Raw genomic sequence first — 10,334 nt, 5'->3', positions numbered from 1 at the left:
TCGCTCGACGGGAAGGTCCCGGCCAATGAGAGTCAGCGACGGCGGCGAGGAGTGGAGGGGCGGGCCGAGGGCTTGACGGGCAGTCGCACTGGGCCAGTGGGAGGAGGGCGGTGGCGGCGCGTGGCCAATGGCTTGCTCGAGGAGGCGGGCCCCCGGCTGTTTGTGTTGTGACCGGGGCGGGGGGAGGGAGGCGGAGGGGGAAAGTTTGTTTATTTTGTTTTGAGTTTCTGGGTCCGCGGCGCTCGCGGAGGTGAAGCGGGAGGGAGTCGCCCCCGCCCCCTCGGGCCGCGCCTCCCACGCCGTCTCCTCGGCCGGCGGGGACTCAGCTCAGCGCGCCGCCGCCGCCGGCTCAGCGGTGAGTGAGCGAGGGCCGCCCCCGGCCCCGTCGCCGCCTAGGCCCCGGAGCCTAGAGCGGCCCAGCCCGGAGCCCGGAGCGCTAAGGGGCGGTGGCAGCGGGGGCGTGCCGCGGGGGCGGGCTAGGGGTCGGGGCGGGGGCGGGGATGGGGGGGGTTGCCGAGCGCGCGCCAGTGCAGTAGGGGAGGCCCGTGCCGGGAGGCCCGGGCTCGCGCCTCCTGCCGGCCGGGAAGGGGGCGGTTTGGGGAGGGGTGTGTGGCGGGGGGAGGGGCGGGGGCGAGCAGGCAGGAGGCGGTGGCGACAACGGAGGAAGGGGGAGGGGAGGGGAAGGTTAGACGCGCGGCGCTGTGCGCGTGCGCGCCTGTGGGGGAGGGGCCAGGGACTGCGTGCGCGCGCAGGAGCAGGCTCGCGCTCGGCGGGTGGTGGGGAGGAGGGGAGATGCGCGAGCGCAGCGGGAGCCTCGCTGTGGAGGATCCGTCTTGGGCACGCGCGGCAGGAGGAGGGAGGGCAGCAGTGCGCGGCTCCCGCGGGAGTCACGCGCTGGCAGGTGTGCGTGCTAGTGGGTTGGGGGGGCGGTGAATTCCTGCCCCCTCCCCCGGGCTGGGCAGGAGGGTGCGGGGAGGGCCCTGGGGTCTGGGCTGTTGGAGCTGGGAAATGACCTCGAGGAAGGGGAGGTTGGGAAGAGGAGGGGGAGGAAGCGATGCGACGCCCCTCCCCCACCCCGTTCTCCATCCTCCCCCATCCCATCCCCCTCCCCCCTTCCCAATTCACCTTTCTTACCTTTCTTTCCCTCCTCTTTCTCCTCCCTCCCCTTCCTTTTCCTTATTCCTTCTTTCCCGACTTTTCCTTTTTCCTCTCGGTTTCTTCCTTCTTATCTGCCCCTCACCCCGAAGCCTGGCGCAGCTTCCTCAACTCTGAAGGGGGGATATTGGCCCCAGAGGTCCCCGCACTCTCTGTTTTATTCACCCATCCTGGCCTAGTGACCCTGGCCCAGTCCCCGACCCCGTCTGTTAACTCTTCATCTCCTTGGCACCTCATAGGGCTCTAAGTGGTCATTGGTGGAGGGAGCTTTTCTGTAAATGACAGGTTCTGACCAGAAGAAAAGTCAGTCCACGTGCATGGGTTAAGTGCCTGCTCCGGGCGGGTATCGGACAAAGTACTGGGGAGGCAAAGATGGGCACAAGCAGCTCCTTGCCCTCAAAGAGCTTCCGTTCTAATGGGGGAGCCGTAAAAAACAACTTGCCTCCTGGCCCAGGGCTCTTCGGGAGCTCGTAACTTTGTGAGGGTCTCCTGGCAAGATTGACTCTCCCTAGCTTTGGTGTTGAGAGAGACTTTGAAAGGCCCCCTAGTCCACTGCTCATGGAGGTGAAAAGCTTAAAGGGTTTGCCCAGTTAGTGTCCCTGCAGGTGCCTGGCTCCCAGATCTACATGCAGCCTCATCTCGGAGGTCTCTAGTCGCCCTCGTCCAGCTGCATGCCGGACATCTCTGCTCCGGTATTCCACAGGCATCTCAAATCCGCTGCAAAGTGGAACTCGCTTTGTCCTGTTCCTCTCAGTCCCGAGTCACCCAGGTCCTTTGGAGTCATCCGCGGTTCGTCACTGTGTCTCCCTTCCTGGTGTCCAGTCAGGTGGCATGTCTGTGGCGCAGTGTATGTTGGGTTTGGCTTGGAGTCAGGAAGTCTTGGGTTCAAATCCTGCACCCAACTCTTGTCAAATCCCTGGTCAAATCCTTTACCCTCTTTGGGTCTCGGTTTCTTCATCTGTAAAATGAAAGGGCTGGCCTCAGTGACCTCAGGGGTCTCTTCTCTGTCCTCATGCCACGGTCCTAATCACTCACCTCTCGCCTCCTTGCTGGGTGAGGCTCCTCACCCTTCCAGTCCCTGTTCCTCACAGCTGTGAAAGAGATCTTCCGGGTTTGGAAGGTCTGACAGTGACTGGACTGTTCCAGAAAGTTCGGTGGCTCCCTCTTGCCTCGAGGACAAAGGACAGCCTCCTGTTTGGCATTTAAAACCCTGTTAACTTCCTCTCAGGGTCCTGAGGCTGTGGCCCACCTGATGCACTTGCTGTTTGTCGTACATACCATTCTACCACCTCCTGGACAGGCCTGGCGCTTCCCCTCCAGGAAAGCTGTCCTGACTCTCCCATCTGGTCACTTGTCTGTGAATGTTGTGTGTCCTCTCACAAGCTCTCAGAGGGTAGGGAGGACTGCCTCCCTTTTTGTCATTGTATCCTCTGGCGCAGTGCCTGGCACATAGTGCTTAATAAATACTTGCTACTTGACCTCCCAGGGTCAGACTTGTAGTCACTCGCAGAGTCCCCGGGCCGCTGGTATGATGCAGCATCTGGGCCGAAATCTTGGCTTCTTCCTACCCGTGCTGCCCTGAGCAAGTCCCTCACACTCTCTGGGCCACACGTGACGTCCTCAGTTATTTAGTGCTGGGTCCCTTTTGGGCCTCCCCCTGTGGCCTTGTATGATTTTAAAGCCCCAAATCTCCCTCACATACCCCACATCCAAGCTTGTTAGCAGCTGTTTAGAAGAGGGGGTTCAAAATGGGAAACTGTCATAGGGTACGGGTGACGTTTGGGAAGGTCTCATCAAGGAATGGAAGACATTGAGAAGGATAATGGTGCTCAGCGAGCGGACTGGAAATGGTAGCAGTTCGTAGCCATCTGCGAATGCCAGGAGGCTACTGGGCCAGCACTTGGTGCACCTGTGGAAACACCATCCTTTTCTGTCGTGATGAAATGTGGAAGGATGTTTTCCTCACCCTCTTCTTCTGTGTTTTATGTCAAAATAAGAGAAGGAGATATTTGTTTGGGAGGAGATGAGCCCTGGATTCACATGGAAGCCCCCCCAATATGGGGGCAATCCCAAGTGTCAGAGATTTGGTGACCAGACTTTGGGGGTAGAGGGATTGCGGTCCTCTCTTTGTGGTTCTGCTCCAAGATTCTTGGTTAAGACAGCTGACAGCCAACCCCAGTCACACAGCATACGTGCTTCCAGACATTCTGAGTTGTGAGAGGTCCCAACTGGGCTCCCTAAGCCATTACTGAAGGTCTTTGGGAGGTGTCTGGTGCTCCTGAGAAGGCCGCCACCCTTCATGGGGCCCTCCATGCAGCTGCCCACCTCACCTTCTGTGCTGCCTAGTCAGTTACCTGTGTGGCCCCTCTTCAGTGCAGGATGGGGAGTGGCCCAAGTTGGGGCCACGGCTGGCATGTCCCCCACCGCCATCATGTGGAAAGGCTGCAGCAGATACTTCTACAATGACTAGTACATTTGTTTAGAATCCATAATTGAGAGTTTTTAAAAACGGATACTTAATTCAGAATACTTTAGTTGGCTTGTGAAATGTCCAATAGGCATTTCTGGAAGAGGGGGTGGGGCTGGAACACAGCCTAATGATTTTTGTTTGTATGGTCTTTACCTGAGGTAACATCAGGGTTCCCCTCTGGGATGGGAATCCACCTGAATACCAATAAAGGGACCCTTGGCATCTGTGGGTAGATCCCGTACACAGGGGAGGGAGAAGAAAGGAAGACGGGAAAGTGGGAGAGAGTAGAAGGGACATTAGGAAAAAGAGAAGGCAAATGCAACCAACCATTTCGTTGGGCAGATGTTTATTAAGTTTCCAGGCACAGAGCTCTCTGCTTAATCATTGCAGAGACGAAGGGTTAGCTAAAGTGGGGTCTCTGGCTTCCTTCCTCTCCAGTTGGCTCTACTGCACGGTGTTACCCAGTAAGTGAATGAGTTAGGTCTGAAACAACATTCTGTGACGTAGGAGAGACTGAAGGCCATCAGGCGAGGTTTCACAGACAAATTGACATTTGAACCAAATTTTTTTTTAATTGTTGTCTTTTGCTTTTCTGTTGTGGTCATTTCGGGGTGCCTTGACCTTCCCCTTCCTCACCCTGAACTTGTCTTTACAATAAAGAAAAGTAATTCGGCAAAGCCGTCGTGTCCAGTGAGTACATTCTGCCCTTGCAGTCACCTCTCTACCATTAGGAGTGAGACTCTAGACCCGGAAGAGGTCTCCTAGGTTATCTGGGCCAACACCTTCCTTTTCTGGAGAAGGAAACTGAGGCCCACAGAGGTTGTCACATGAGCAGTGAATAGTAGACCTGGGATTTGAACCCAGATCCAGGGGTTTTCCTACATGTCCTCTCTAATAGAATGCTGCTGTGAATTGTATGTGTATGTGGAGGGGGGATGGGATGACGACCTGTTTCTGTCTTTGACTTCCTTGGGCTCCGTGCCCAGGAGTGGGATCGCTCAGTCCAAAGACACGGACAGTTCAGTCGCTTTACTTGCCATAGTACCAAGCTGGCTTCCAGAGGAATAGAGCTAATTCATGGCTATTCTTTAGCTGTATGTCTTGAGCTCCTGCTGTGTGCTAGGTTTGCCTAGCTTTCCACAGCCCCTCCAACCTTGATGATGGATGGTTTTTGTTCTCTCTGCTGTCTTGTGTGGTGTGAGGCGAAGTCTGAGTCCTGTTCATTCCCATTTCTCTTCATTATGAGTGATTTCCAGGTGTGTTTTCAAATGGTCATTGACAGTTTGCGGTCTTGAGAACTGTTCACTTCCTTTAACCACTTCTCAGTTGGGGAATGGCTCTTGGTGTTAAGTTATTTGTTTCACCTCTTTCTTTATATTAGATAGGACACCTTTCTTGGTAAAAATTACATTTTCCCCCCTCTTGACAGTTTCTCTTCTGGGGCAGCTAGGTTGCCACAGTGGATAGAGTGCTGGGCCTGAAGTCAGGAAAACTCTGGCCTCAAACACTTCCTAGCTGGGTGTCCCTGGGCAAGTCACTTCACCCTGTTTGCCTCAATTTCCCCATCTATAAAATAAGCTGGAGAAGGAATTAGCAAGTATCTTTGCCAAGAAAACCCCAAATGGCGTCATGAAGAGTCAGACGCAACTGAAACAACCAAACAACAAAAACTCTGCTTAAGTTCTCATCTATTTTTTATTTTGTTTATGTAGAAACTTCTTAATTTTACATAATAAAAATTGTTTTTATAATTTCTCTCCCTCACTTGGGTAAGACAGTTCTTCTCCAGATGTAATTTTGAAAGACACCTCTCTCAGTACACCACTTAATTTTTTAATACTGTGACACTTTCTTGTATTTAGGTTGTAGATCCTTCAGCAGCTTATTGTGGTATATGGTTTAAACCTAAATTTTCTGCCAAACTGCTTTTTAGTTTTCCCAATAGTTCTTGTCAAGTAGGGAATCCTTCCCCCAATAATTTGTAGTTTTGATGTCAGCTGCTTAATAATATTGATGAAGATTTGGTAATGCTATATTGGGTGGAAATTCAGCAGGCAAAAAGGAGAAGGGACTGTGTTTGAGGCATAGAGAGCAGTGTAATGAAAGGTCTGAGTGAGGATTTGTGTATGATATATTTGAAGATAGCATGGATAAGGTAGTACCAGATTGGTGATAGCTCAGCGTATATATCGAGGTTCCTGTGTGCCGGGCCCAGTATTCAGTGCTTTACAAATATTACCTCGTTTGATCCTCACAGCAACCCTGGCAGGGAAGTGCTGTTATTATCCCCATTTTGCAGTTGAGGAAACTGAGGCAGGCAAAGGTGAAGTGACTTGTGCAGGGTTACCCAATAAGTGTCTGAGGCCAAATTTAAACTCAGATCTTTCTGGCACCAGGCCCAACACTCTGTGGTGCCTCCTAGTGCCAGCCACCGGATTGTGTGGGTCTAGAATGTTCTGCACATAAGTTTGAATTTGGTTATGGCAGACTGCCTGCTGCTGACCTCAGAATTAGAGCCCAAGTTAGACTTTCTTCTTGTACCTGGATATTTGCTTCAGATGTTTTGCAATAAAAATTAAGCTTTTAAAGTCTTTGTTTTTCCCTTGTTTGGTTTTAAGAGGCTCACTAAATACACAGTTTGTAATAGGGCAAAGCAGTTTACTTTAGAGGGGCCCTTGGGCTTTCCCAGTTGGATCCCAGACTTCTGGTTTGATAGAAGGAGAACAGTGGGTCACATGCATACTTGTTCAGGGAGGAGACGTGCATAGAACAGCCTTCGAAGGAGACCAGAAAAATTGGCCCTGACGGCTCCCTGAACACTTATGTATAAAGCCTTAACAAACTGCCATCCTTTTCTTTGTCATCTTGAGCTTTGCTCAATGCCTCAGACTCACTGCTCTCATTCACTTATCGCTGGCATCCTTGCTGGCCCTTTGCAGACTGACTTTTCTCATTTCCTCTGTGAAACTGGAACCTTACTCTCCTCTGACCTCTGCAGGATTCAGTACTCTCTTCACCAAGTTCTCTTCTCCCTTGGCTTTCGTGCCACTTGCCATGTTCTCCTTTGCCTGACTTTCCCTCCCATTCCCTTCCCACCTCCTCACCCCCATAGTCAGTTACCAAGAATTAATTAAAGCTGCCACTCTTCTCAGTGCTGGCGATACACAGAAAGATAAAAGGCCTGATTCCATCCCTCAGAGAGACAACATATAATGTAAATAACTACATGTTCAAGCCATGTATAATGGAAGCTTCAAGAGAAAGGCATTAGCTGCTGGGAGGAGGGGGACCAGGAAAGAAGACTGTCTTGTCAAATGCAGAATCTGAGCTGAGGCTTGAAGGAAGCTGGGGAAAGGCTGAGGGGCAGGGTGTTGGAAGCATGGGGGCCACCCAGCGAAGGCGCAGAGAGGCGGGGTGGAGCACCTGCACATAGGCGGGGGTAGCTGGATGGTGCCCAGCACAGAAGGAGGCCCGGCATAAGAAAACTAGACAGCAAGAAGGGCCGGAAGGTTTTCAGTGCCAAACAGAAGCCTTTCCAATTGCATCTGGAGGTGATCGAGCTCATTGGGCAGGAGGAGTGGGGGATGTGGTCAAACCTGTGACTTAGAACAGTGCCCTTGCCAGCTGAGTGGAGGGTGGATTGGGTGGGACTTGAGGCAGTTGCCATAATCCAGACCGTGATGAGGTCCTGGACCAGGGGAGAGAAGGGGATGAACAGGACAGATGTGAAGATAGAAATGACAAGAAGTGTGTGGGGAGGGGCGGTAAGCATGAGTGAGGAATTGAGGATGATACGGAGGCTGTCAGCCTAGAAGACCGGGATGATGGCACTTCCCTCCACAGGGAAAAGGAGAGGTTGACCTGGCCCAGCCTTCAGGTCGTCTCAAAGGCAGTTCAGGCCGCCTAAGAGCGTGGAGTTAGAGACGCATGGCTGCAGCTCTGGAGAGTGTTTGGAGCTGTCTGTGTGGCTCTGGGAATTAGTGTCTGCTTCTCTGCTCTTCTTTGCACATCTGTTCTCATGGCATCAGCTCTCACTTAGTTCCAGATGTGATGGGAGAAGCCTTAGAACAGAAATCAGGAAGTTGGAGGTCTGTCCAGGCTGTGTCTTTAACTGTCTGAATAACTTTTTAAGTCATTCAGCCTTCTTGGGCCTTGGTTCTTCGTCAGTAACGTGAAGGAGTTGGATGGAGAGTTTCTGAAGTCTCTTTAAGATTAAAAAATTCTGGGGGCAGCTAGGTGGTGTAGTAGATGGAGCACCGGCCCTGAAGTCAGGAGAACCTGAGTTCGAATCCGGCCTCAGACCAAATACTTGACACATACTAGCTGTGTGACCTTGGGCAAGTCACTTAACCCCAATTGCCTCACTAAAAAAAAAAAAAAGATTAAAAAATTCTGTGATCCTAAGATTTCCAAACCTCAGCCTCTTGGACTTATTAGGTGACTCACTCTAGGTTTGCCTATTATGTGCAAGGTCTTGTGCTCGGTGCAGATGAGCTCAGCCTGGATGCCCCAGGGTGCACCCAAACGGAGTTCCTGTACCACCATCTCCCCTCTCTTCCATTTCATAAAAAACAAAAAGACACAACCACTTGTGGGTTTCCACATGTGTATCATTTTGTTCCAAGCCTGAAATCTTGGTGTTGTTTCCTGACTCAATTCTTCTCTTGCACGTCTAGTCAGTAACCAGATTCTTCTGTTCGTTCTTCCTCTGTAATGATGCTGGTTGAAGCTGCCCTTTCCTTTCCATCCCCTTTGCCACCATAGTTCAGATTCTCTGCTTTAGGAGTCTTCCAGAAGTCTGCCAAACGGCCCTTCTTTCCTTAATGGAAGATAATACTGCAAGAATTTTTAAGTTTGCCGTCGTGGGCACTGCTTCCATTGAAACAGATTGCATCCTCTCTCTGCCTGAGTAGATGGTCTCTGAGGGTCTCTGTGGCCTGGAACGCTCATCTCCCTGTAACCACTCTGCCACCTGGCCTAGGTTTGAAGTCTGTCTGGCCTGGGAGGGCCTGTCGAAGTCTAACCCAGCTTTGGAGAGCCCTGAGCTGCCTCTGTGGCACTCCAGGGCTTGGGGTACAACTCAAGTGGAAGGGGCTAGAGAGAAGGGCAGACGCTCCTCACGTGTCCCTTTGCCTTTCCTCTTTCCCCGTAAAGAAAGCCCTCCAAACTTTTCAGTAGTAGCTCTATAGGGATTGTCTCCAGCCCAGGCCTCACCTTACCTCTTCACACTGTTCTCCTGGTAACCCCATACCCTTCACTGCAGCCTTCGTTGTCAACTCTGTGGAATGTGGCATCTACATGTTTGCCTTGGGGCCTTTGCTCAGTTATGCAATTGAACAATTATATAATTATTAATCATAGTAACTAGCACTTACATAGCGCTTAGTGTTTGACAGGTTCTGTGCTAAGTGCTTTATAATTATCTCATTTGATCTGTACAACAATCTTGCGGGGTGAGTACTGTTATTATCCCCATTTTACAATTGAAGAAATTGAGGCAAAAAGTGGTTGCCTAGAGTCACACAGCTATTAAGTGTCTGAGGCTGAATTTGAACTCAGGTCTTCCTGACTCTATCACTGTACCACCTGACTGCCCCCAATTAGACAGTTACTTGGTCTGTCTATTCCTTTTTCTCACCACCTTTCCCTAAAGACCCAAGTCCTTTCTCCCCGAGGCCTTCTTTAAACTGTCCTTGAAGTTATTGTCTACTCTACTTACTTGGCACAGTTTACTACCTTGAAATATTTTTTGTTTGTTTTTAAATTCCAAAGTATGTGTCTTATGTCCCTAATGGGATTTTGAGTCCCTTCAATGAGGAGATATGACTTTAGATCCAAACTACGTTCTTCTGAATGTTCTTGGTGGCAGGAGAATGTCATCATTTGAAGATGAATGAAATTTGGCGGCCTAGTGAATAGATGTGGTTGACAAAGCTGAGTGAGTGTCTCCACTGGAGTTGGGAATTGTTCAAAGAAGCAGCCTGTAAAATAATGACAGCAGTTTTCTTTTGTGGCTTGTGAGGGACTTTGAAGACAGTTCTGAAGAGGAATTCCAAAAAAGTTCTGAGTCAGGGTGGGGAAACTATGGCCTCAAGGCCATAGTAGTAGTTTCCCCACCCCTGTTCTGAGTCTTGGCAGTGTTGTTGAAATCAGTAACCTCTAAATGTGTCTCTTTGGTAGGATGCCCCCCGCTGAGTGTGAGAAACGCCCTCACCCTGTGAGTGACTGACCTGCACTAAAGACACATGAGTAAGCAGCTTTCTCATAGGATAATTTAATGGATTTATTTCAAACATTCCTTTTGATGGGGAGGGAATATTTTCCATATAAAGACATACTTACAAGATTGTTTTTTCTTAATTGTAATCCTTAGGTATAATTTGGGCAGTAGGTAGAGCATTGGATCTGGAGTCAGGAAAATCTGCGTTCAAATCTAACCTCAGACAGTTGGTAGCTGTGTGACCCTGGGCAAGTCACTTCACCCTGTTTGCCTCAGTTTCCTCGTCTGTAAAATGAGCCAAAGAAGGAAATGGCAAACCACTCCAGTATCTTTGCCAAAAAAAATAAAAACAACAACCAAAAAAAAAGACAAAAAAAGTGGGGTCACGAAGAGTCAGACATGACTAAAATGACTGAACAAAAGGTAAAATTTAAGATGACAAAAATAATTCCATTTGAATTTTGGATATGATTGAAATCTTGTTTTGTC

General features: G+C 50.3%; 1 protein-coding gene across 5 annotated transcripts in view; it reads left to right on the top strand.

The window, feature by feature from the left end:
* Window positions 1–315: 315 nt before the first annotated feature.
* Window positions 316–10,334, top strand: part of TNRC6B (trinucleotide repeat containing adaptor 6B) — a 214,771-nt gene continuing 204,752 nt past the window's right edge. For 4 of the 5 annotated variants that reach the window (XM_027872529.1, XM_027872521.1, XM_027872514.1 and 1 more), the window contains exon 1: window positions 316–355. The gene's annotated coding sequence lies outside the window, so the exon portion shown is untranslated. The remainder of the gene's footprint in view (window positions 356–10,334) is intronic. The other variant, XM_027872504.1, reaches the window with a different exon arrangement.

Source organism: Vombatus ursinus, unplaced genomic scaffold, assembly GCF_900497805.2.
Source record: "Vombatus ursinus unplaced genomic scaffold, bare-nosed wombat genome assembly UNPS02003292.1, whole genome shotgun sequence".
Classification (NCBI taxonomy): Eukaryota; Metazoa; Chordata; class Mammalia; order Diprotodontia; family Vombatidae; genus Vombatus; species Vombatus ursinus.
The sequence above is the reverse complement of the archived record's forward strand: the minus strand, read 5'-3'. Positions and strand labels throughout refer to the sequence as shown.